Below are 23,159 nucleotides of genomic sequence, written 5' to 3' on the forward strand. Positions count from 1 at the left end.
GAGAATTTCCTATATACAGGATCTTGTATTAGGTAGAGGAATTTCTACATCTTCTCTCTAACATGATACTTTTTTCCTTTTCTTGTGCATATGATTTATGACCTTTCTAATTACATTTTCTTTTTCTTTATATCTCGACCACTAATTATCATATTAAAAATAACCTGTGTGAAACTAACCCAGCTGGCATAAAACCCCTGAAGCCTGGTGCTTTTTCTACTCTGATCACTGTCTTTCAGGTTCTAGAAGAAGCTTGGCGTTCCATGAGTCCTTAGGTTCTCTGTCAGGAAGAGCTTTTCGAAAGGACATGGTCCTGGCTCTGGCATCCTGTTGACACCGAGGACTGGATGGAGTGGCCACAGCCTCTGGCATCCAGAGCTCCTGGGTCAGGGGCTGACTTTTTCAGAAAGTAGCACAGGATGCCAGAACACAAACAGGTAGCAACAAACTCTTCTCTGCTTCTTTTTATGTCTTTTTTTAAAAATACAAATAAGCAAAGATATCACACACCAACATACAACCAGAGTAAAAAAAAATCTACACACCTTAATAAATTTATACACAGTTAGAGTTGGCATTTGTAATGGAAGCTATGAAGTGTCATATTAAATTGTATACTTTCAGAATCAAATATATTTTATGCACTTATCTACCATCCAAAACCAAATCAAACAAATCTGTGACATAATTAGAACTAGAAATCCATTGGTTTTATTTCTCTTTCCATGTCTTGGGTGCGTTACCTGCATCCAGTCCTTCCTCATCTCCTGTCCTCCTCTCTTCATGCTGTCCTGTGCCCACAGGCGCATTTGTTTGCCTAGATGCATATTTTGTTATCTAGATTCCACATATGAGAAAAATGTTTCGTTATGAGACTGTGTGATATTGTATAATCTTTTATATATTCTGTCTTTCCATTTTGCTGGAACTTTTTAAACTTAACTGTTTTTTAGATCCGAGGGACACACACACACACACACACACTAAACAAACTTTTTGTTGTCCATTCATTTGTTGATAGACAACTAAGTAGATTACAATTCTTTGCTACAGTGAATGAGGCAACAATAAATATGAACGAGCAAACATGTGCATGGTGGTGTACAGGGATCTCTGGGTATACACCCAGGAATGAAATACCTGAGTCACATGGCAGTTCTATTTTTAGTAATTGGAGAAATTTCCAAACTGACTTCTACAATGGCTATATTAATCTGTACCTCCTCCAATAGTAAATATGGGTTTCTCTCTCTCCACAGGCTTTCCACACTTGCTGTCAGATTTGTTGATGAGTTCTAACTACCACAGCAGCTCCCACTGCAGCCCAGACTCTAGGGGAGCCTCCAAGCTACTGAACCATCCCTCTAACTCTGGTGACTGCACCCCTTCATGGTCACAAGACACTCAGGGGCTCTATCAGCCAAAGAGCTCCAGGAGAAGGACACATCTGGAGTTGTCTCAAGCACTGTATAGCTTACTGCTGCCCAAAGCCACGTTCCTCCTGGCCTCTCTCCTGTCAACTTCCCCGTCGGGCCCCTGCTGCTCATCAGAGCCATCTTTTGTCACTGTAAAAAGATTAATGATCAGAACAATGAAAATATAATGGGGGAGGGGCCTCTGTCAGGCAAAAAGAACCAGAGACAAGCCAATCTGTCACAAGTAAGGAAGGATTTGGGCTCCTTAATACAATTAGGATCTAGGGAATGTAGACAGGCTACCCACCAGGGAAATGAGCTAGTGTTACAATTCCATCCCCTTCCCTCATCCAGCCAACTGGGGCACCTGAAGGAAAAAAATATATTAAGAGATGACCCTTTGACTTTACTCCCATTTATTAAAATAAAAAAGGTATCCCCAAATTACCCAACAAAGCAAAGTCAAGATTATTGGGTAACACACAAGAGGGGTTTTCAAAGATTTAGGGTGTGGTAAAGAAGATTCAGAAACTCACCTGTGACTCTGGTTTCCTCTGACCCAGAGGAAGGTTGAGAAATTAGGGGAAACTCCAATACCACAAATAAGGAAAAAAAAGGTAGGGAAGCCCACGGTTTTCCAGAGAAAGCCAGGAGGACAAGAACCCAGTGGGTGAGTTAGTCAAGTCTTTATAGGGTAATGCCCAGTGGCAACAGGCTGTCTGCTTTGCACATACTTTGGCAACAGAATAAAAATGCTGTGGGATTAATATTCTTTCATTGAATCTATCTGGAATGTTCTTACACTCAGAACATCCCCCTCAAGTTTTATGGTCCAGAGAAGAGACTTAAATAACAGCGGCGCTCAGCACATGCGCAGTACTGCTGTTCATCGCTATCTCTTCTTGTGTATCTCAGGCAGGGCTACCGACCCCCTTTGTAGATGGAGACATTTTGAGACAAGTAGGCTGCACAAAGACTAGTCTGACAAAGCCAGGGCTCAGGTCGTCTGACTACAAATAGCATTTCACTTTATTTTCTCTGCCATCTCCAGTTTGTGATTCTATTCTGTCTGAAAACTCCTGTCGCGGAACTATAACCATCATTAGGCAGAAAAGTTGAAGTCAGCGTCTCCAGCTACAAGGTGCTAAAAAATTATCCACATGGTATCTGCATACACAGCCCAAGGTATATGTCCCAGACGTGTCCGTCAAAACATGGGTGCTTGCTTTTTTATAATATCAAAATCTTAAAACTGTTTAAGTATTCAGTAATAAAAAATTGGTTAAATAAATTATGATTTCAGATTAAGGTGGAATATACGGCAGGCACCGAAAAGTACTAGCAAGATCAATCTATGACAGTGTTTCTCAGTCTTCCTAAAGCTGTGACCCTTTAATACAGTTCCTCATGTTGTGGTGACCCCCCAGGCATAAAGTTATTTCCACTGCTACTTCATAACTGTAATGTATCTGCTGTTATGAATAGTAATGTAATTAACTGTGTGTTTTCACTGGTTTTAGTTTACCCCTATAATATCATTCAACCCCCAAAGAGGTCATAACCCACAGGTTGAGAATCACTGATATATGCTGCTGTGGAAGCTTTGAAGGATATGGAAACCTACAATTGTAAAAATAATAAATAGTGTACTTATAACAAGAGAGGACACAGAAGACTGTAACTCTGGCTAATACTGAGGCCAAGATAAAAGCAATAATGTGAGATGTATATTCAAAATCATCATGTACTGTATACTCAAAATGATTAAGATAGTAATCTCAATCATCATAGTGAATAAAGGGCGAAAGCAGGGCTGGGGAGATGGTTCAGTGAGGAAGAGCACTTGCTTCATAGTGGGAGGACCAGAGTTTGAATCCCTAGCACTCAAGTAAAAGCTGGGTGGAGCTCCGTGTGTGTGTGCCTGAACGCCAGTAATGGAAGCAGAGACAGGCAGGTCCTGTGCGCACTGGCCGGGCGGCCCAGCAGAAACGGCGAGCTTCAGGCTTGAGAGATCCTACCACTAGGGAATAAGACAGAGCGCTGCAGGAGGAAGACACTCCATGCCGTCCTCTGTCTTCAGGGCACGCACACCTGTGTACATATGCACATATATGCACATGCATGCAAATACCCTCCACCCTCCAAAAATTTAAAAATTATAAGTTTTAAATCAAAAGAGGAAGACAGAGACTTCTCGTTCCTTAACTCCCTATTCTACCTGATGCTTGAAGACAGTGAGGGTTTGCTTTTGCATCTAGCTCAATAAAAGTAAAATGGATGCCTAAAACTATGTGATGATATTCAAATCATTTGCACTCAGATGAATGTTTATGAGTGTCCCATTCAAGGAGCCCTAGGGATCAATAGTGCTTTCCTTATGCCACTAGAAAGTTTCTCATAAGTAACCCAGGTCCCAGAAACCTTCACATTCCACCCAGAGAGAGAGACAGAAACAGACAGAGAGATGTAGACAGAGAGACGGAGAGCGCGTCATTGAACATGGCCTGTGAACTGCCCGTTTCAGACATCATCTAACACATTTTCTTTTCCTGGAATTTATTTCAGATAACCTCGGTTTTGATGAACAGGTAGTTCTTGTGTCATTTTGTGTTAGACAGCAGAGAACACATTACCCTAGAGCCTTCCCTCTCTCCCCTTGATAAAGCAACGTTTTCGACCTCTTTTATGGACTTTGTCTCTGCTCATGACTTTAAAATTGTGAGCCAGAATATAAAACCGCCCAGAGAGTATGCCAAAGACTATAAATTGTATGCCTCGAGGTTAAAGATAAAACCTAGGCAGATCGCAAAGAGAAACCATCACTATTTTCTGTTTACTTACAGAAAGGTAGGATACCTTTCTTTATATGAAAACACGGACTGAGCCCGAATCTCTAAGTCTTACTTCCGGCCTCAAAGATTGATAAAGAAAGGAATCTCAACTTCTGGAAGAGATTTTGGAGGTCACCCGACTCCCAAGGTCTGCCTGACAGAAGATGGAAGTGGTGAGCTGGGACAAGTGAGAAACCTGGGGAGAGACCACCCCGCCTACGGAGATCAGCTGCTCAGCTCCAGCTGGCGGATTACAGGATCAGTACGACAAGAGCAGCTCTACACAAGCCTTCCAAAGACTCCAAATATACATCTGTACGCAAATGCTTCCAATTTTTATATGCTGGCAATTAATGTAAAAAAATTTTTTGAAAGCATTATGGGAGCCAAACAAAACACGTCTCTTGGCTGAACCGAGATGTGGCCTCAAGAGGAATCCAACTTTCCTGACTTTATAGAGAGGTGGCCAAGGCCCGGAGAGAAGTAGAATCACTTTGCATAGGTCCCAGGGCCAGGGTCAAGAGAGTAACTAGGGCAAGACCTAGTTCCCCTTTGAGCTGGCTCTCTTTTCTCAGCCGGATAGCAGACTTGTTTGACTGATGTTTGAAGCAGCAGCAGCAGCCTGTCAATCAGCCTGTACGTAACAACTGAGCTTAGCTACAAACAGAAGGCTCAGCTTCTGAGATCCACTGCGTTCCCTACAGCCAAGGGCTCCGCTTCATTTGGATGGATATGGGAAAGAGAGGAAAGGTGGGGATTTTTACCCCCAGGGAGTCCATGGGAGGAGTGGGAAAGTCTCCAATTTCCAGGGGAATATTTTTGTAAGCTTTTGCCTGGGAAGGCTGCTGATTTGGTTTCCCAGGAAGCCTCACAGGTCTCTACACAGAGGCCCCCACCACTGCTTTATAGGCTGGGCCTTTGCCACAAACTCATGTTTCCCATGATTCAGGAGGAAATTAGCCTACTGGCTAAGCGTGGAGGCTCTGGAGCCAAATGGCCTGGGTTCACAGCAGCTCCTTGAAACCTGTCAGCAAGCAATCTCAGACAGGAGGTCGGTACTTCACTGTGCTGCTGCCTCTTCAACTGTTCAGCGGCAAGAAACGATGCTAGCACGTGTCTTATGAGACTGTTGTGAGGGTCCAGTGAGTTTCTGTACATAAGGCATCTGGAAGGCAGCGTGTATGGCAGCCGCACCTTGCAGCCACCTATAGAGCATTCCATATTCCAATACTATCAATTCTTGGGTCCCATCACCAGAGATCGGGTTCAACTGATCTCATGGGTGTCCTAACACTGGGGTTCTTTGCATCCACTCTGGTGACTTCAAGGCCTGTACCTCTGAGAAAGGGGCTCGGTAATAAACTGTTCTCAGAATGATTGATTTTTAAAGAAACTAAAAATGTTGTCCTCAGTATGTTTTCATGACACCCCACCACCACCACTATGAAGTTCCTCAAGTGGTTATCTATAGGTAGAGTTTCGCAGAGGGTTTCTGGGTCCTGAACAAATTTACAGAAGTGATGAGATGCTTCCATTAACATTCCTGGCCTTCTTGCTGTCTTCTCACTCATTTGTGTCTGTGTTAAAACATGTAGGTAGTCCCTAAAGACTCGGATTCAGCTGGACGGTGGTAGGTGAAAGGCAAGAACTATCATGAGGTGATAGGGTATTTTTCAATCCACATTCTCTTCAGTCAGTAGAATGAGCTTGTTTAGATGTAACTGTACAACCGCTTCACCTCTGGCTCCACCCCCTGGCTTCAGCCCCTGGCTCCACCCCTGGCTTCACTCCCTGGCTCCACCCCCTGGTTCCATCCTCTGGCTCCACCCCTGGCTTCATCTCCCCCTGGCTCCACCCCCTGGCTTCATCCCCCTGGCTCCACCCCTGACTTCATCCCCCTGGCTCCACCCCCTGGCTTCATTCCCCCCCACCCCCACCCCCACTCCACCCCTGACTTCACCCCCTGGCTCCACCCCCTTGACAATGTAAAGATCCAGGCTGTTAGGGGAGCAGGGGAACAGGAGCTTCCTGAGTGGTTCCCTCAGCATCAAAAGATGGTCCCTCTGAAATCATTTCCTCTAAAATGCTGGCAGATTACATTTTAAAGGCCGCTGATAGGGAGCCGTTATGAACTGAATTACTTCCTACCAATGTATTAATAGTGCTGCCCATGTGAATACAACCCAGTCTGCTGCCATTTGGGTTTTACTCTGTTGTGATAGCTGTGGTCTCAAGTACCCCGTCCAAATGTCTCTGTTGATGATCAGAAATGCTAGTATCCCTGGAGCCAGGGTGATGAGTACCAGGCAGGTAGGATAGGCGAGGCATCCGCATGAAGGAAGGTCTGCCCTGAAGTGGGAAGTTGTGAGGAAAGGCTTTTAAGCCGACCGAAGCCTCGCAAGAGGCATTTACAGCAGTGCATCTGCTGCTTTCTCATTAGCCTCTGAGTAGTCCCTGGGTGGGTATGTTCGCAAGCATTCTGTGCAACAAACACTTCTGTTCTCACGGTAGAAATGTGAGTCCCAGGGAGTCCTTAGCAACTGTGTGGAACTTGTCACTAGGAAGGAAGGAGTCAGCTGACAAAAAGTAGAGTCCTTTTTCCCACCTGAAACATCGCGCTTTCCTCTGGACTCCAGCCACCAGGTTGCAGGACTGGTCCAGAAAGGTGCAGGCCACCAGGCAATGTTCTACCCTTTCTCTATTCTGGGCCATCAAGATTGCTGGCAACAGTCCTGATTATATGAACTGTCTGTCAACCCAGAAGCAGAGAACGCAATGAGAATGCTGTCCCCAGGCAGAGAAGGGGAAGGGGAAGGGAAGCTCACCATGTAGAAACAATGCACTAGTGTCTTAGGGTTTTACTGCTGTGAACAGACACCATGACCAAGGCAACTCTTATAAAGGACAAGATTTAATTGGGGCTGCCTTACAGGTTCAGAGGCTCAGTCCACTATTACCAAGGCAGGAGCATGGCAGTGTCCAGGCAGATGTGAGGCTAGAGGAGCTCAGAATTCCATCTCTTGCTTTGAAGGCAGCTAGGAGAAGACTGGCTTCCAGGCAGCAAGGAGAGGGTCTTAAAGCCCACACCCACAGGGACACACCTACTCCAACAAGGCCACACCTCCTAATAGTACCACTCCCTGGACCGAGCATATACAGACCATCACAGCTAGACTAGGTCTCATATGAAGTGCTCTTATTACATGAAGAAAACAAAATTACAGAGACTAGACTGTAGCCTAGTGGTTGGATACTTGTCTCCTTTTGTGCATAAGGTTCCAGATTCAAACTCCCAACACACAACAACAACAACAGCAACAACAACAAAAACACACTCAGAGACACAAGAATACTTTGAGAAGTATTAGATAATACACACTTCTTTGATTTTGAGCATAATGCTAATTTCATAAAAAATTGCCTATGTTCAGTCTCAACTTGTATATACAAAATATATGTTCAGTGTTCAGTTCTTTGTACATCAGTTGTGACTCAATAAATCTGTTAAAACAAAACAAAACAAAACAAACAAACAAACAAAAACCTCTGCCATTGCAGGAGAATTAAAAACAGCAGTTATACTAGGCAATGCTAGGAGGCCCACAAGAACCCTCTGAGGCAGGGGCAGGTTGTTAGATCCCTTTTTTTTTTTTCTTTTTCAAATGAAGAGAGCAAGACAGAGAGGTGATTTGGTGAGCCCTTTTTCAGGGCATAGGTTCCATAGTACCTCCTAAAAGAAATCCTCTGTGATAGCTCCTCAGAATACTCTGCTTCCACTTTTCCAGCACCATCAAAACACAAGCGGACCAATGGAATAGAATTGAAGATCCAGAACTGAACCCACACATCTATGGTTACTTGATCTTCGACAAAGGAGCCAAAAACATCCAGTGGAAAAAAGATAGCCTTTTCAACAAATGGTGCTGGTTCAATTGGAGGTCAGCATGCAGAAGAATGCGAATTGATCCATTCTTATCTCCAAGTACTAAACTTCACTCCAAGTGGATCAAGGACCTCCATGTAAAACCAGACACACTGAAACTAATAGAAAAGAAACTGGGGAAGACCCTTGAGGACATGGGCACAGGGGAAAAGTTCCTGAACAGATCACCAATAGGTTATGCTCTAAGATCAAGAACTGACAAATGGGACCTCACAAAATTACAAAGTTTCTGTAAGGCAAAGGACACTGTTAAAAGGACAAAACGGCAACCAACAAATTGGGAAAGGATATTCACCAACCCTACATCTGATAGAGGGCTAATATCCAATATATTCAAAGAACTCAAGAAGTTAGACCCCAGGGAACCAAATAACCCTATTAAAAAATGGGGTACAGATCTAAACAAAGAATTTTCATCTGAAGAAATTCGGATGGCCGAGAGGCACCTTAAGAAGTGCTCAACATCATTAGTCATTAGGGAAATGCAAATTAAAACAACCCTGAGATTTCACCTCACACCAGTCAGAATGGCTAAGGTCAAAAACTCGGAGACAGCAGGTGTTGGCGAGGATGTGGAGAAAGAGGAGCACTCCTTCACTGCTGGTGGGGCTGTAAGATGGTACAACCACTTTGGAAATCAGTCTGGCGGTTCCTCAGAAAACTGTACATGACACTTCCAGAGGACCGTGCTATACCTCTCCTGGGCATATACCCAAAAGATTCCCCGGCATGCAATAAAGACATATGCTCCATTCTGTTCATAGCAGCCTTATTTATAATAGCCAGAAGCTGGAAAGAACCCAGATGTCCCTCAAAGGAGGAATGGATACAGAAAATGTGGTATATTTACACAATGGAATACTACTCAGCAATTAGAAACAATGAATTCACAAAATTTTTAGGCAAATGGTTTGATCTGGAAAATATCATCCTAAGTGAGGTAACCCTGTCACAAAAGAATACACATGGAATGCAATCTCTGATAAGTGGATATTAATTAGCCCAGAAGCCCTGAATACCCAAGGCACAAATCGCATAACAAATGACTCCCATGAAGAAGTATGGAGACGGTCCTGATCCTGGAAAGGATTACTCTAGCATTGGAGGGGAATATAAGGACAGGAAAAAGGAGGGAGGTGATTGGAGAATGAATGGAGAGAAGAGGTTTATGGGACATATGTGGAGGGGGATCCGGGAAAGGGGAAATCATTTGGAATGTAAACAAAGAATATAGAAAATAAAAATATTTATTAAAAAAAAAAACCCACAGCCCTCTGCCAGATTCATGGACTCCTGGGCCTTCATTTTCAATTTGCCCGGTTGTCACTTCTAAAACCAGATGACTCCAAGCATTCTAATTCCAGGTGTGTGTTCTCACGTTCTGAATCCACATTGAACCCCTGAATTATTAGCCACTCCTTACAGATGAAGCCTGTAGATTCATAATTTACCTAAGGCCATACATTTAGGAAAGACCAGGCTGAACTCTAAAGTCAGGTCTGTCATTCCACTGAACCTCACTTAGGATGATATTTTCCAGATCAAACCATTTGCCTAAAAATTTTGTGAATTCATTGTTTCTAATTGCTGAGTAGTATTCCATTGTGTAAATATACCACATTTTCTGTATCCATTCCTCCTTTGAGGGACATCTGGGTTCTTTCCAGCTTCTGGCTATTATAAATAAGGCTGCTATGAACAGAATGGAGCATGTGTCTTTATTGCATGCCGGGGAATCTTTTGGGTATATGCCCAGGAGAGGTATAGCAGGGTCCTCTGGAAGACTCATGTCTTAAGCATCATGCGATGCATCTGCTTGAATGGCTGTGTTCTCCTCGCGCTAGTACCAAAAAGTGTACTCTGAACACCTCATCAGGGTTTCAGAAATGGCAATGACGACAGATGGTAGCACAGCAGGGTCTCTGCTCGCTCCCCTCAGTATCTAGCACAACAACCATCACTCCTTCACCAATGAGAAAGCAGGCACGGGATGGCCGAGCCACTGGCCCAGATGCCTGAGTGGAAACTGCAGTACTGGGAAGCAACCTCAGAAAGCCTGGCTCCTCCACAGTTCACGGTCAGAAGCCTGTATCCCAGTGTGTGCTCATAACCCTGGCCTGTCACACAGTACATTTTGAATGAATTTTAGTGAGGAAAAATAATCCTATCACTGGAATGGGAATTTAATACATTTGTGCCAGATGGCAGGAACTGATCTGTGACACTCAGCCACATGTCCCGCTTTGAGGATGAGCAGGTCAGAGGATCAGAGGTTAGTGGCAGCTCCCACAGAGGGTCTGGAGTCAAGCATCAGGATCCCGAGCAAAACCTCCCTGTCCAGATCCCTGCTGCGTCCACTCTCAGTGCCACAGAGGCCTGTTGAGGTGGCTCTGGACTCTTGGCTGTCCTGGTGTGACCTCTTTAGGGTGAAATCCAGAGGTCTGCTGGCTTCCGACCTGCTGCCAGCTTGTTCTCTGTATCAGAAATACCAGTGCCAAGTTTTATGCTGAATTCTGGGAGCATGAGCCAAGGAGTCCACAGAGATACACTCCCCGATGACCTGCAAATAACTACATAGTCAGAATGCCCGCTTCCTGGCAACTACCTACATATTTTGCTATGACTATCTTAAATAGAGCAGATATGCAATGGAGGAAACAAGAGGCATAAAAAGATTCCCCCGCTCAGTACTTGTCCCAGACCCTCCCCCACTGAATACTTGTCCCACATCCTCCCTTCCTGCTTATCTCAGACCCTCTCTCTACTGGGCACCCACCCCAGATCCTCCCCACAGTGCTCTCCCCCCCCCCGTCCACATTGTGTGGACAGCCCTAGCTCTCTCTAATAAGCACAAACACTGCTGACATAGAGGAGCATCTTGTTCTTTTCTTATCAGCGCACTCGTCGGGTCTCTGCTTTAATTGCTCTTCCAACGTCCTGGCAGCTGGTCAGAAAGCCCCCTAAGAAGAAGCACTTGGCCATCTCCGTATGCCCAGGGCTTGCGGCTATGCCTTGCAATAAATTCAAGTATCGGTTGCATGAATGTGTGAGGAAGCACATAAGGTATCGTGTCAACAGTCTCTTGGATAGTCTGTTTCCAGAAATGTTTTAGTTCTCTTACTGGAACTTTATAACTTGTTTTGGCCATGGAGTGGAAATGACATAATTTATGGTCTAGTGTGTTAGCTGTTGGTACGAGAGTCACAGTCTTCCCGTCCTTTCTCAGGGTGGTTGATTCTTTTCTAAATGGGGAGTCCCTTCTCAGTCTGCTTCCTATACTGGACATTTTATGTAGGCAAAGAGCCAAACTTTGTTTGACACTACCAATATAATGTGATTGTTACTTCAGCAACACCTAGCTTATCCTGACTCAGAATCATCTGAGCCTAGAGAACAGAAAGACTCCAGAAAGCCCTTCTCTAGGGCAGCCCAACAGAACTTTCTGTGAATATGTAAATGCCCTAAGGAATACCATAACGAAAGGTACCGATTCATGACATTTTAGAATTCTTTCACATTTTTTCCAACTCTGTATTAATGGCTTGTATGTTCCTGCTTTTTGTTTATGTATTTTCCTCTGTAACAGGCTAGAGGGTCAGGGGCTGGCTATCAAAGGCAGGCTACACAATCACTCATACCTTGCCCTTGCCTTTGCTTTAAAACAAAACACAGATATTATCCTTATTAAATGCCATTAAAAGATAGGCCTTGGTTTCTTCAGGAAGAAGATAGAGTTATCTCTATGTCATATTCTGAGGGCAAGCTGAATGCTCCAAGGCTCCACATTGTATTGCTGTCTGTGGTTGAAAAATACTCCAGTGGAGCAGAACCGTGGCTCTCTCTCAAGCCTGTCCCACAGGCTCCCGGAGGAGGGGCGAGCTCTCGGCTCCCATGACCTAATTTGCCAGGTACTTTCTCCCCTCCTCAGTAGCTTTGACTCTCCAGGAGATCAGTTTTTTTATGAAGAGGAAGGCCTGCAGGAAGGTCAGCTCCAGGGGAGAGCCTAGTCAGAAAAAGCACAGAGGGACACAGCTACTGTGGAATTCATTGTTCTCTGTAAGGGAACATCCTGATGCGCTGCTAGAGTATCCAAAGACGCATTCTCATTGAACTGAAACTACGGGCCAGTTGAACCACAGCTGTACTGTATTTTCGTTGTGATGTGTTTTGTTGTTGTTGTTCTTTTGTTGGTGAAGACAAGTTCTTACTAGGCAGACAGGCTGGCCTCAAACTCACAATCCTTCTGCCTCAGCTTTCCAAGCACTGGGTTCACAGGTATATCCCCACCATGCTCATGGATATTAAGTGCAGAATCTCATCTCAAGAGATAGAGATTTTAGAGACATTTTTGTAGCGGAAACAAACGGAGACCCAGAGACCATTAGGTCCAAAGAACATGAAGTTTCCAGATCTAACTGTGACTGACAGGAACTGCGATTGTTCTCCCTCTGTCTCTTCTATCTCGAGGGTTTGTGTCATCTCCATAGCTCTTTGGACAAAACAGGAAGAACATCAAACTATGAGACGTCTGCATTAAACAAAATGGTTTAGGGAAAAGCATGAAGGAAGGGAATGAGCCCTGGCTTAGGAGGCAAAAGATGGGGTGTTCGCAGGCCTCTCAGCGCAGACTCCACATCAACAAAATGGGATGGTTTAACGGGACACACCCTCGGGTCTTAAGCAATGGAGCACTGTTCCTGGACTGGACATAGACCACCAAGGTCACTATTCTTGCCTCTACTTTTTTGAAAATCACCTCCAGGTCAGAGTTTGTCTTCAAGGTCAGGGCTTGGGATGCTCCTGTCAGAATTAATCTAAATCAGATAAACAGCCTGCCCAGGGAAATGCTTCAGTCAAATATTTGTCTTCCTTCCTTCCTTCCTTCCTTCCTTCCTTCCTTCCTTCCTTCCTTCCTTCCTTCCTTCCTTCCTTCCTTCCTTTCTTCTTTCCTTCCTTCCCTCCTCCTCCCTTCCTTTCTTCTTTCCTTCCTTCCTTCCTTTCTTTTTCTTTCTTTCCTTCTATCTTTCTGTCAGTCCTCCTCCTCCTCTCCATCTTCAACAAACTTACTTTAGAACTGAGTGCTGAGCTGGGCAGTGGTGGCACACGCCTGTAATCTCAGCACTCTGGGAGGCAGAGGCAGGCGGATTTCTGAATTCGAGGCCAGCCTGGTCTACAGAGTGAGTTCCAGGACAGCCAGGGCTATACAGAGAAACCTTGTCTCTGGGAAAAAAAAAAAGAACTGGGTTCTGGTCAGTTATTGGCCAGTTTGGCATACATGAGGGCCATCTCTGAGGAGGACTGACTGATGATTGATTTGGGAGGATTCAGCTGAATGTGTGCAGGGCCACCTGGAGGTGTGGTCCTGGGTTGTAGAAGAAAGCAGCTGAGCAAGCCACAGGGAGCAAACCCAGTAAGCAGCAGCCCTCTATGGCCTCTGCTTCAGCTTCTGCCTCCAGGTTCCTGTCTTAAGCTGACTTCTCTTCATGATGGACTGTGAGTTATAAGATGGAACAAACCTTTTGTCCCCAGGTTGCTTTTGGTTATGGTGTTTATTACAGCTGTAGAAAGGGAGCCATGACAAATGATTTCAAGAAATCTAGCAAGGGTGGTGTGGAGAGTCCTCAAACACCCCACACCCAGATTCTTCTATTCACATCTTATTACCAGGAAGTATTTGCCTCAACTAATAATTCAATAAGGACACATTTAATATTAAACCATGAGCTTGTTTTGTTTCCTTTGTTTGTACCTTCTCCTTGTGTGTCCTGTGACTTCATCTGGGACACCACATTAGCATTGAGTAGTCATGCTCTTACAAACTTGTCTAGGCTGTGACAGTTCCTCTAACTTCTCGATTTTGGCGATGACAGCAGCAGTTTTGAGGAGCATTAGTCATATATTTGTTCTTCAGCCCATGTTGATATAGTTTTCTCACAGTTGGACCATGGTCATCGATCGGCTCAGGGAGGAAGAAGTCTGAATATAAGGACCATCCTCCTCACATGGCTGGGGGCCACATCACCAACGACCTAACTGCTAAGACCAGCCTTCTCCATGGGGAAGTCACATTCTCTTCCACTTCTGCACGTGCTTTGGAAAGGTTGTCCTGGGTACAAAAGATAGGGTTTTATCCTACCTCTTTGATGGAGCGCATTCAGTTTTATAAAGAACAAGTGTGCAAGCAACGCCAGCTGGGAACAGGTTTCAGTTTTAGACTCAACTGCCCCAAAATAAGCTGAGCCAAGGAACTGGCTTCCATATCCAGCCTTTAAAAGGGACATTTCTTCACAGTGCCATTGTGACAAGCTTCTCTATGAAGCAGTGTGCAGACAAGGCAAGGCTGGTAGAGGGCTTATTCTTATTCCTGTGCAGATAAGACTTGCTTAGTGACACAACATTGACTCTCATCCTTCCTTACAAATCCAGTGCAGCTGAATATCACATACAAAGAGCTCTTAGAAATCAATAAGGAAAAGTATAATTCAACTTTTCAAACAAGCACAGGACATGAAAAAGAATGTCATCTAATAAATGTGAAGTGTATATTAAAGCGTATATTAATAAAGTATATATTTTATATATAATATATACACTTTATTATATATATATATATATATATGTATGTATCTGCTAAAGTCTAGTTTGGTTACTGCTAAATAGCATGCTCTCACTTCCTGCTTTGTACACTTCCAAATAGTAAACAAAGAAAACTTTGCAACTTGTTTTTGGAGAAGCAATTACATTTTCTTACAAGAAAATTATAAGCATTAAAATAGAGGTGTGACTACCTCTAGTGCAACACGCCCATCTTTGACTCTCTTTCACTTTATCTGCTTCTTTCAGGAAGGAGAACCCTAGGCTTATAGGATGACTGACAGTTGTGAAACATGATGTGACTACTTATTTGTATTTCTTAATTAAAAATTTGGCATTCACGGTTGCCCCAACCTTGTACATTTATGGTTAAAACTGCAGGTATCATTTTCCTCTGCCGGGTTTCTGAGATTTGGCAATTAACCTGACAGCACAGGAAATCCATTGTTTGCCAGATAATTTCAGCTCTACCTGGGAAAAGCTAGTCATGTGTGTAATGTCTGAGGCTTGTTAGTATTACTCTGCACACTAGTACTTTGGTTATTAAATAAATGTTTAGACAACACCCGAATGAAGGAATTATTAAATCATAGGCCACTTTGACAGAGAATCATTTAAACAAATCTGTCATCTATATATAAGTTGTGTGAGAAAAATTGAGCTGGCTGTGGTGGCAAATGCCTGCAATCTTTACATCAAAAGCCTGAAGAAGGGGAAGGGAATTGGGGGTCTAGACAAGAGAATCTGTCTCTTAACAATTAATAACAATTAAAAAAGAGGGAATCAGGAATTGCTCAGGGAGTAAAGCACTTTCCAAGCAAGCATGGGAACCCGAATTTGATTCCCCAGAAATCCTGTAGAGAAATCTGTGTGGCATGGTGCTCACTTGCCATCCCAGCACTGGTGAGGCAGAGGTAGGCAGACAGATCCTACCTCGTGGGCCAGCCAACCTAGTCTAATCAAAAAGCTCCAGGTTTGATTGAAACCCTGCTTGAAAAACAAGGTAGACAGCACCTGAGGAAAAACAGACACTTCTGGCACACACATGTGAGCACACATATATGAACATGTATGCATGCTGCACACACACACACACACACACACACACACACACACACACACGACTCTCAGTCCAAACAAAATTTCTGTTCCTAAAGTGATTATTCTTAAATGAAATCACTTATATTTTAGGGCATCTAAGTAACAAGAAAACAAATGTTATTTAAATACAACATTTTGCTGGTGAGCATTAAACATATGACAAGGCATAACTCGGATGTGTTGAGATGCTGCTGGACAGGGTGTCAGAGCCACTGGCCAGACATGGGCAGGCCTTCCAGGGATGCTCCCCAGAGAAAGAGCCCAGGAGCGAGAGAAACAGATGGATGGCTGTGTCTGACATAAGACATGATTCTGAGTGTCCAACAGTTGCTTATGGGGATACTATGTATCTGTCTGGAGAAGGGCAGCAGAGCCGTCAGGGACCTAACCTGTGAGGGCGGGGAAGGGGGGAAATATGGGTGTGTGTTTGTGTGTGTGGTATGTGTGTGTTTCTGTGTATGTGTGGTGTACGTGTGGCATGTATGTTTGTGTGTGTGTGTGTGTGTGTGTGTGTGTGTGTGTAATAGGGTATAGACTAAATGAAAACTAAAGTCTATTAAGTGTCACAAGTACATTTTTTGTAGGGTTATGGGTCCTGAGTCTGCTCAGCCACAGGGTTCAGCTGTTTGGGGAAGCAGGTTGCAGAAAGCTCCAGGACCCTGCTCAGGAGTGGGGAAGCACAGTCTGAGGCTTGGGCCAGCTGGAGCTGGCTGTGGGGGAGGCAGACAGCGGTGCCCGGGCCTGCAAAATATACACACACACACATACACACACACACACATGTATATATGCACACACTCACATATATATGTGTATATATATATATACACTGTATACATATATGTGTATATATATGTATACATATATATGAGTGTGTATATACATATATGTGTATATATATGTATATATATATGAGTGTGTGTATATACATATATGTATATATATGTTTACATATATATGAGTGTGTGTATATACATATATGTATATATATATATGTTTACATATATATGAGTGTGTGTATATACATATATGTATATATATGTTTACATATATATGAGTGTGTGTATATACATATATGTATATATATATGTTTACATATATATGAGTGTGTGTATATACATATGTGCATATATATGTATACATATATAGATGAGTGTGTATATACATATATGTGTATATATATGTATACATATACATATGAGTGTGTATAAACATATATGTGTATATATGTATACATATATATGAGTGTGTGTATATACATATATGTATATATATGTATACATATATATGAGTGTGTGTATATACATATATATGTATATATATACATATATATATGAGTGTGTGTATATACATATATGTGTATACGTATAAGCATGCACACATACACATACATATATACACACATATATAAGTGAACAGACACACACACACATATATATATATACATATATATATACATATATTTATATGAGTGAAAAATCTCATCCAGGGGGTTGAGTCAAAGTCAATCTGAAAAACGCCATACTATGCCAACTGCATGACATTACAGGAAAGACAAAACTACAGAAATAATAAAGAAGTCAGTAGCCACCAAATTCCAAGAGAACTATGAAGGCCTGAGATGAGTCCGACAGTTCTTAGAGCAGTAAAAGCTAGTCATTCATGATCCTTCAGTGGTATCCTTTCAGTTATGTATTTTTGCAAACCCATACAATGCATAATTCCCAACAAGGAGCCCTGATGCAAACTCTTTCCTTTGAGTAATAATGATGTGTAAATTGGGGTCGGCTCATGAACTATAAGCTGGGCACTGTGCTGGTGGGAGAGGTTGCTAATGGGGAGGTCATGAAATGCGTGGGGACAGGAGAGATATAGGACATCTCTATGCTTCTCTCTTGTTATGACTGTGAACCTAAATCCTCTCTAAAATAAACAAACTCTGGGGATATAGCCCAGTCGGTGAAGCACTTGTCTAGCACGGATATTCTGATCAGATCCCTCTCCCTCTCCAGCACCTAAATCAGGAGCGATGGGGGTGCCTGGGGAAGTTAGGGAGTTAGAAATTCAAGGTCATCCTTAGATATATAGCAAGTTCAGGACTAGCCTGGGGTACATGCCCCCCTCTCTCTGTCTCTCTCTGTCTCTTTCTCTCTCTCTGTTATATATCTTATGCTAGTGATGCTTTAGTCCATAAGTATATTACAATGAAATGTCTGCAAAGAGAGCTCCATCAACTCCCTCCCTTTGTATAGGTTCATGTTTTGTCCCAAGATTGCGTTTCCCCCTTCCCTTAAATAGAGCTGGCCTGTGACTTTCTCTAAATGTCAGGAATGTCAGCGGTGAGTCCTGCTAGAGGCCTGCCAGGTTGCACTTCGCTCTCTGAAGAAAACCGCTAGATGAGAAATCTTCCCTTGTCTTCTGTCTCTCCTTAACACTTGGGACCCCCACTCTGACACTCTGGGCCTCCTGACTCTTTCCCTGCCGTGTGTCTGACCTCCATGCCAGCTGAAATGGCATGATGTCCCTTCTCTCCTCCATTGTCTTCCTCAAGTGTCATTCAGCGTTGACAGCTGACTGTCCTGTGGTCTTTCTTATAGATGCTAATAAAATTGTCTTCATAATTCCGTTTGAGTCCATTTAAAAATATTTTATTAATATGACTAAGAACCCCAGAAGAAGATCCTGATTTCCCCTATATTATTACCAGCTCTGAAGCTCTGGGTCAATTATGACTAGGGTAGATTATCTTACACATTGGTAGCCCTCAGGTAACCTAGGAATTATACTGTCTGTAGTCTCCTCCACTCCCATGTGGCTTGCTGTGGCCAATGGGATATGAATATTAATACAAATCAGAAGCGGGGTAGCACCGTTCTATCCACAGTTAGGGTTACAGCCTCAAGGAGAACAAGACGATTCACATGTCCATGTCAGAACTGGCGCTTAGTGCTGCAAGCACAGAGCTTTGTCAATGGACTCTACACACTCGATGTCTGAGATTTCTGTTGTTGTGATAAAACACCATGACCAAAAACAACTTGGGGACGAAGGTTTTATTTCAGCTTACAGCTTATAGTTCACCATCCAGGAAGTCATGGCAGAAGCTCAAGGCAGGAAATGAAGCAGAGATCATGAAGGAGTACTTCTTACCTGTTCGTTCTTTATGGTTTGCCCATCCTGCTTTCTTATAGCACCCAGAACTAGCAGCCCAGGGGTGATACTGAACACAGAGAATAGGACCTTCACACATCAGTCATCAATGGAGAAAATGTAGCATAAGCTTGCATATAGTCCAACATGATGGGGGCATTTTCTCAATTGAGTTTTCCCTCTTCTAAAAAGACTGCCACTTATGTCGTTGACATAAAAACATCCAGCACAGATGGTGAGCTAAAGTGTTAAAATCCAAAAGACCTTGACCCTCCAAGATGTCAACGGACAGCCGGCTTTCACTTTCTAAGGCTCTAAGGTCTTTTACAGGACCCATCAACAAAGCAGACTTTCCCACAGGCATTCAGATTAACCAATCAGACTCATCTGAGTTTGATCCCTAATTTACATATGGGACCAAACTGGCTCATTTCTGAGATGTAAAAACTGTTTCAGGATGCTACTTGGTAACTCATCTCCCAGTCTCCCCTCCGGCTATGGGGATGCTTCTTCTCAGTGAACTTTCTTGCTTCCCTTGATGCATTGCCCTTGCTTGTCTTCTTCTTATGGGAGCCTTCTAAAAGGTACTGCTAGAAACTTCCTTGGATTAAAAGCAAATGAATAGACTGTCTCTGTATATCAATGTTTACAGAGCTGAGTTGCCGGTTTCTATGCTCATATTCAGGGTCTATTTAGGATCAGGGCCACTCAATTTGACTGGAAGCTTGGGTTACAGACCACCACCTTCCCACCTCCTTCAGGACTAGAGTACCATCTTCATCAAAGACTGACTGATGTCACCAGGCCTAGGCCAACACTATGCACCCCTGGAAATGAAACATGGAGAATACATGCAATGTAGTTCCAGCTCTGGAGAATGAATCAATGTGCTTCTTGAGAAGACCAAACTAGTTCACAAGCACAGAATCATCACAGGTAAAGTCAGGTGTTAACAATGCCAGGATAAATTAAACAACAGGTATGCATGGGAGAAAATTAGGGAGGTTGAGTGGAAAGTAGAACTCTAGTATGGCTCAGAGAGCATAGCTTGGGCAGCTTTGGAGCCCACAGGAGAGGGCACTAGAGGTGAGGTCACCTCAGAGAAAGCTATGGCCTTGATAGTGACGGTAGTGCAAAGGGGGACTATGGGTGGAGGGTAGTCTGAATCCACAGACCAAGACACTTTGACCAGAGACTGTACCAGAGTCACCTGTGTCACCTGCTTAGAACATAGGTAAATGCTCATTGAATAAATGAGTGTCAGGCATAGAGAGGAGTGTCTTTTCCATAGAGTATTTGAGGGTGGAAAGTTCTGCTGGCACGCCTAGGAGGTAAGAATCTATTTTAAGGACTAAGCAAACAATTGAATCAGAGCCATGCCCAAGAGGAGCCCTTAGAGGGTATAAGGATCCTGGGCCAATTTAAGCCTAGAAGTGGCATCTACCACTCCAATGGATCCTGAGGACCACCCAACTTCTGGGAGACCGTGGAAGTTGTGGAAACTTCCGTCACTGACCTGGGTCAGGGCAGTGTCCTCCTATAAGGTCCTTGGCTGCACAGTGACTTTCCTTTCACATCCTTGTCCCCTCCTCCCCCTAGGATTTGGCCAGAAACCCTCACAACAAATCCTGTTGAAAAGGGAAAGCCTTCCTTATTAGCACATGCAGGGACTGAAAATTCGCCATGCTCCTGTACTGAAGATTCACTGTGCTCCTCCAAAGGTCACCACCATTAGCCCACAGGGTTGTGTCTTGCAGAGTCTTTCTGCCTGGCAAAGCCTCAGGCTACGGGCCAAGGCCATTTATAGGTATGAGCCCTGAGGTGCAAGAGTCAAGGAAGTCCAAACAGCCCTCCTGACCACCTGAGTCAGAGGGCTGGACTAGTGCTCCTAACCCTCGCAGAATCCTTTCCTCCCTCTGTTCTTCAGGGAACAGTGAGCTTTGGTTTGAGGTAACTTCAAAGGAAAAACAATCTGGTATGAGATAAGCCTCTCTGGGCCCTGGGCAGAAAAAGGAGGGCCTCTCAGACCCAGGCTCCAATTAAACAGGGGCAGGCTGTCCTGGGTGTTAGGCTGATCCCCAGACCTTGTGCCTTAGGGGCAGGAACTTCAGTCCAAGGTGGACACCTGGGAAGCCTTTTAGAAGAATTATAAATAAGCAGAGGAAGTTGTTCTAGGGGATGTAAAGAACAGAGAAGCAATATTATAAGCTTAAAGCACTTCCAACAGCACCTGGGCAAAACCAGCTCAATTTGAAGTACTCATTTGCATTAGAATAGTCATGAATATTCAAAAGTCAGCGGTGTTTCAGATCCATTGTCTGTGCCTGGCACTTTCATCTTCCCCTTGAAAAGCAGATCATGGGTTTTCAAGAAAGGTGGGCTGGACTCGTCTTTGCACTGCCTGGCAGCGAAGGTGATTATTTTGTTTTTAAATATTAGAAAAAGAAAAGAGGCTCAGCCAGTGTGAAATCTTTTGCTTTTTGTTCTAGTCAGGCTAAGGATTGGCTCTCCAACCTGACCTAGAGATGGCATCTGCTGCATCTGCTGGGGCAGAGCTCTGGCTTACAACTCCTGCCTGTGTCTCTGTCACTCGGGTTTCATAAGCTCCTAGACACTACCAAGTCAGACCCCTGACTGGCAGACAGACAAAAAAAGGCACCACAGATAACAAAGAAGACACACCTCCAGTCTCTTGACTTAAGACAAGGTCTGGTGGGTTTTGGATCCTCTTCTGGCTGGCTGGTCCCTGCTGTTCAGATGTGTTCAAGGTCCATTCTGACCATGTCTACCAGAGCTGTGGGCCGATCAGCTTTCTTCTTTGTCTAAGTTGACCAACCCAAAATCATTGGAGAAGAATCTGCCCTATACCACCAAAACCACTTAAATACCCAGGCCCTCTGATTGGATTTCACTCTCTGCTCTGCTCTTTGGGACGCTTTTCTTTCTGTGTATATTGTGTTTTGTTCTCTGTCTCTTCCCTCCTCCTCCACCTTCTCTCTCTCTCTCTCTCTCTCTCTCTCTCTCTCTCTCTCTCTCTCTCTCTCCTTATAATAAAGTCTGTTGCAGCCTGCAGTGTCTGTGGTTTCTCTTGCTCTTCAGTTCTTTAAATGACAGAGAAGATGTACCAGATCAAGACCTCTAACAGTAACCCTATTGTGGACATGACTATGTTCCATGGACTGTATACTACATAGGGTTCAGGGGACCCTGACACAGTTCTAGGACCCTAGGTAAGTATCCTCTGGCCACGTCCACATCATTGCCCATTACATTAGCACCTTCACATTCAACAACTAATTTAATATTCTGTACTCCTACTGGTCAAAATAACTCGTGTGCATCCCTCTTCCTCTCTTCGAATTTCTGAAGGGAAAAATCTGGGGCTGTATACCAAAGCCTTCACCACTAGAAAGCAATACAATCTTTTGATTCTCAGATTATCGTAGGCAGGTTTTATGTAATAAGAATAAACACCATTTGTTTACATTGACAAAAGGAGGCTCACCGGTCTGCCATCGACTGAGGTGACTGACTCTAGCTTCTTTTGCTAAAGTTCACTTTCCCCAACATTTCTTCCTTATGCTCCAAACTAGTTCACACATCTCCAACAGGCTTATGGTAAGCTATGAAAGAGGTAGAGCCCAAAAGACAAAACATGCACACAGTTAACGAGTGTGTGCCTCTGTCTCAACCATGCCCCAGCTGCAGCTCTTTCTACTGCTTTATGTGACAAAGATGTGATGATGTCTCTTTGAGGCTGTCAGAGGAACTGGTGTGAAGGCAATTCAGCAGTGAAGTCATGGTTACAAGCGTCCTTAGTTAAAAAACAGAAAAGTGACTACGTGGGAAGTCTCTTACCTATTCTTGCAGTTATTTCTGTCTTCGATTTGAAAGATAAAAGATGAGCACCTTTCCACCTACTCTGTACTCTGTAATCTTACTGTTTACTCTCAGGCATTTTCAGAATCCTCCTTGGATCCTAACAAAAAAATCCATGAATGTGGGTTCTGGGCAAGGGCTTTAGAGAGCTCCTACCCCACAAGAGACAGGGCTATTCAAACAAATGTTTATATTAACTGGGAATTTTAAAACAAGACAGAGCATATGTTACTACCAGTGCTTCAA

The sequence above is a fragment of the Apodemus sylvaticus genome, chromosome 9 (assembly GCF_947179515.1).
Source record: "Apodemus sylvaticus chromosome 9, mApoSyl1.1, whole genome shotgun sequence".
NCBI classification, from domain to species: Eukaryota; Metazoa; Chordata; class Mammalia; order Rodentia; family Muridae; genus Apodemus; species Apodemus sylvaticus.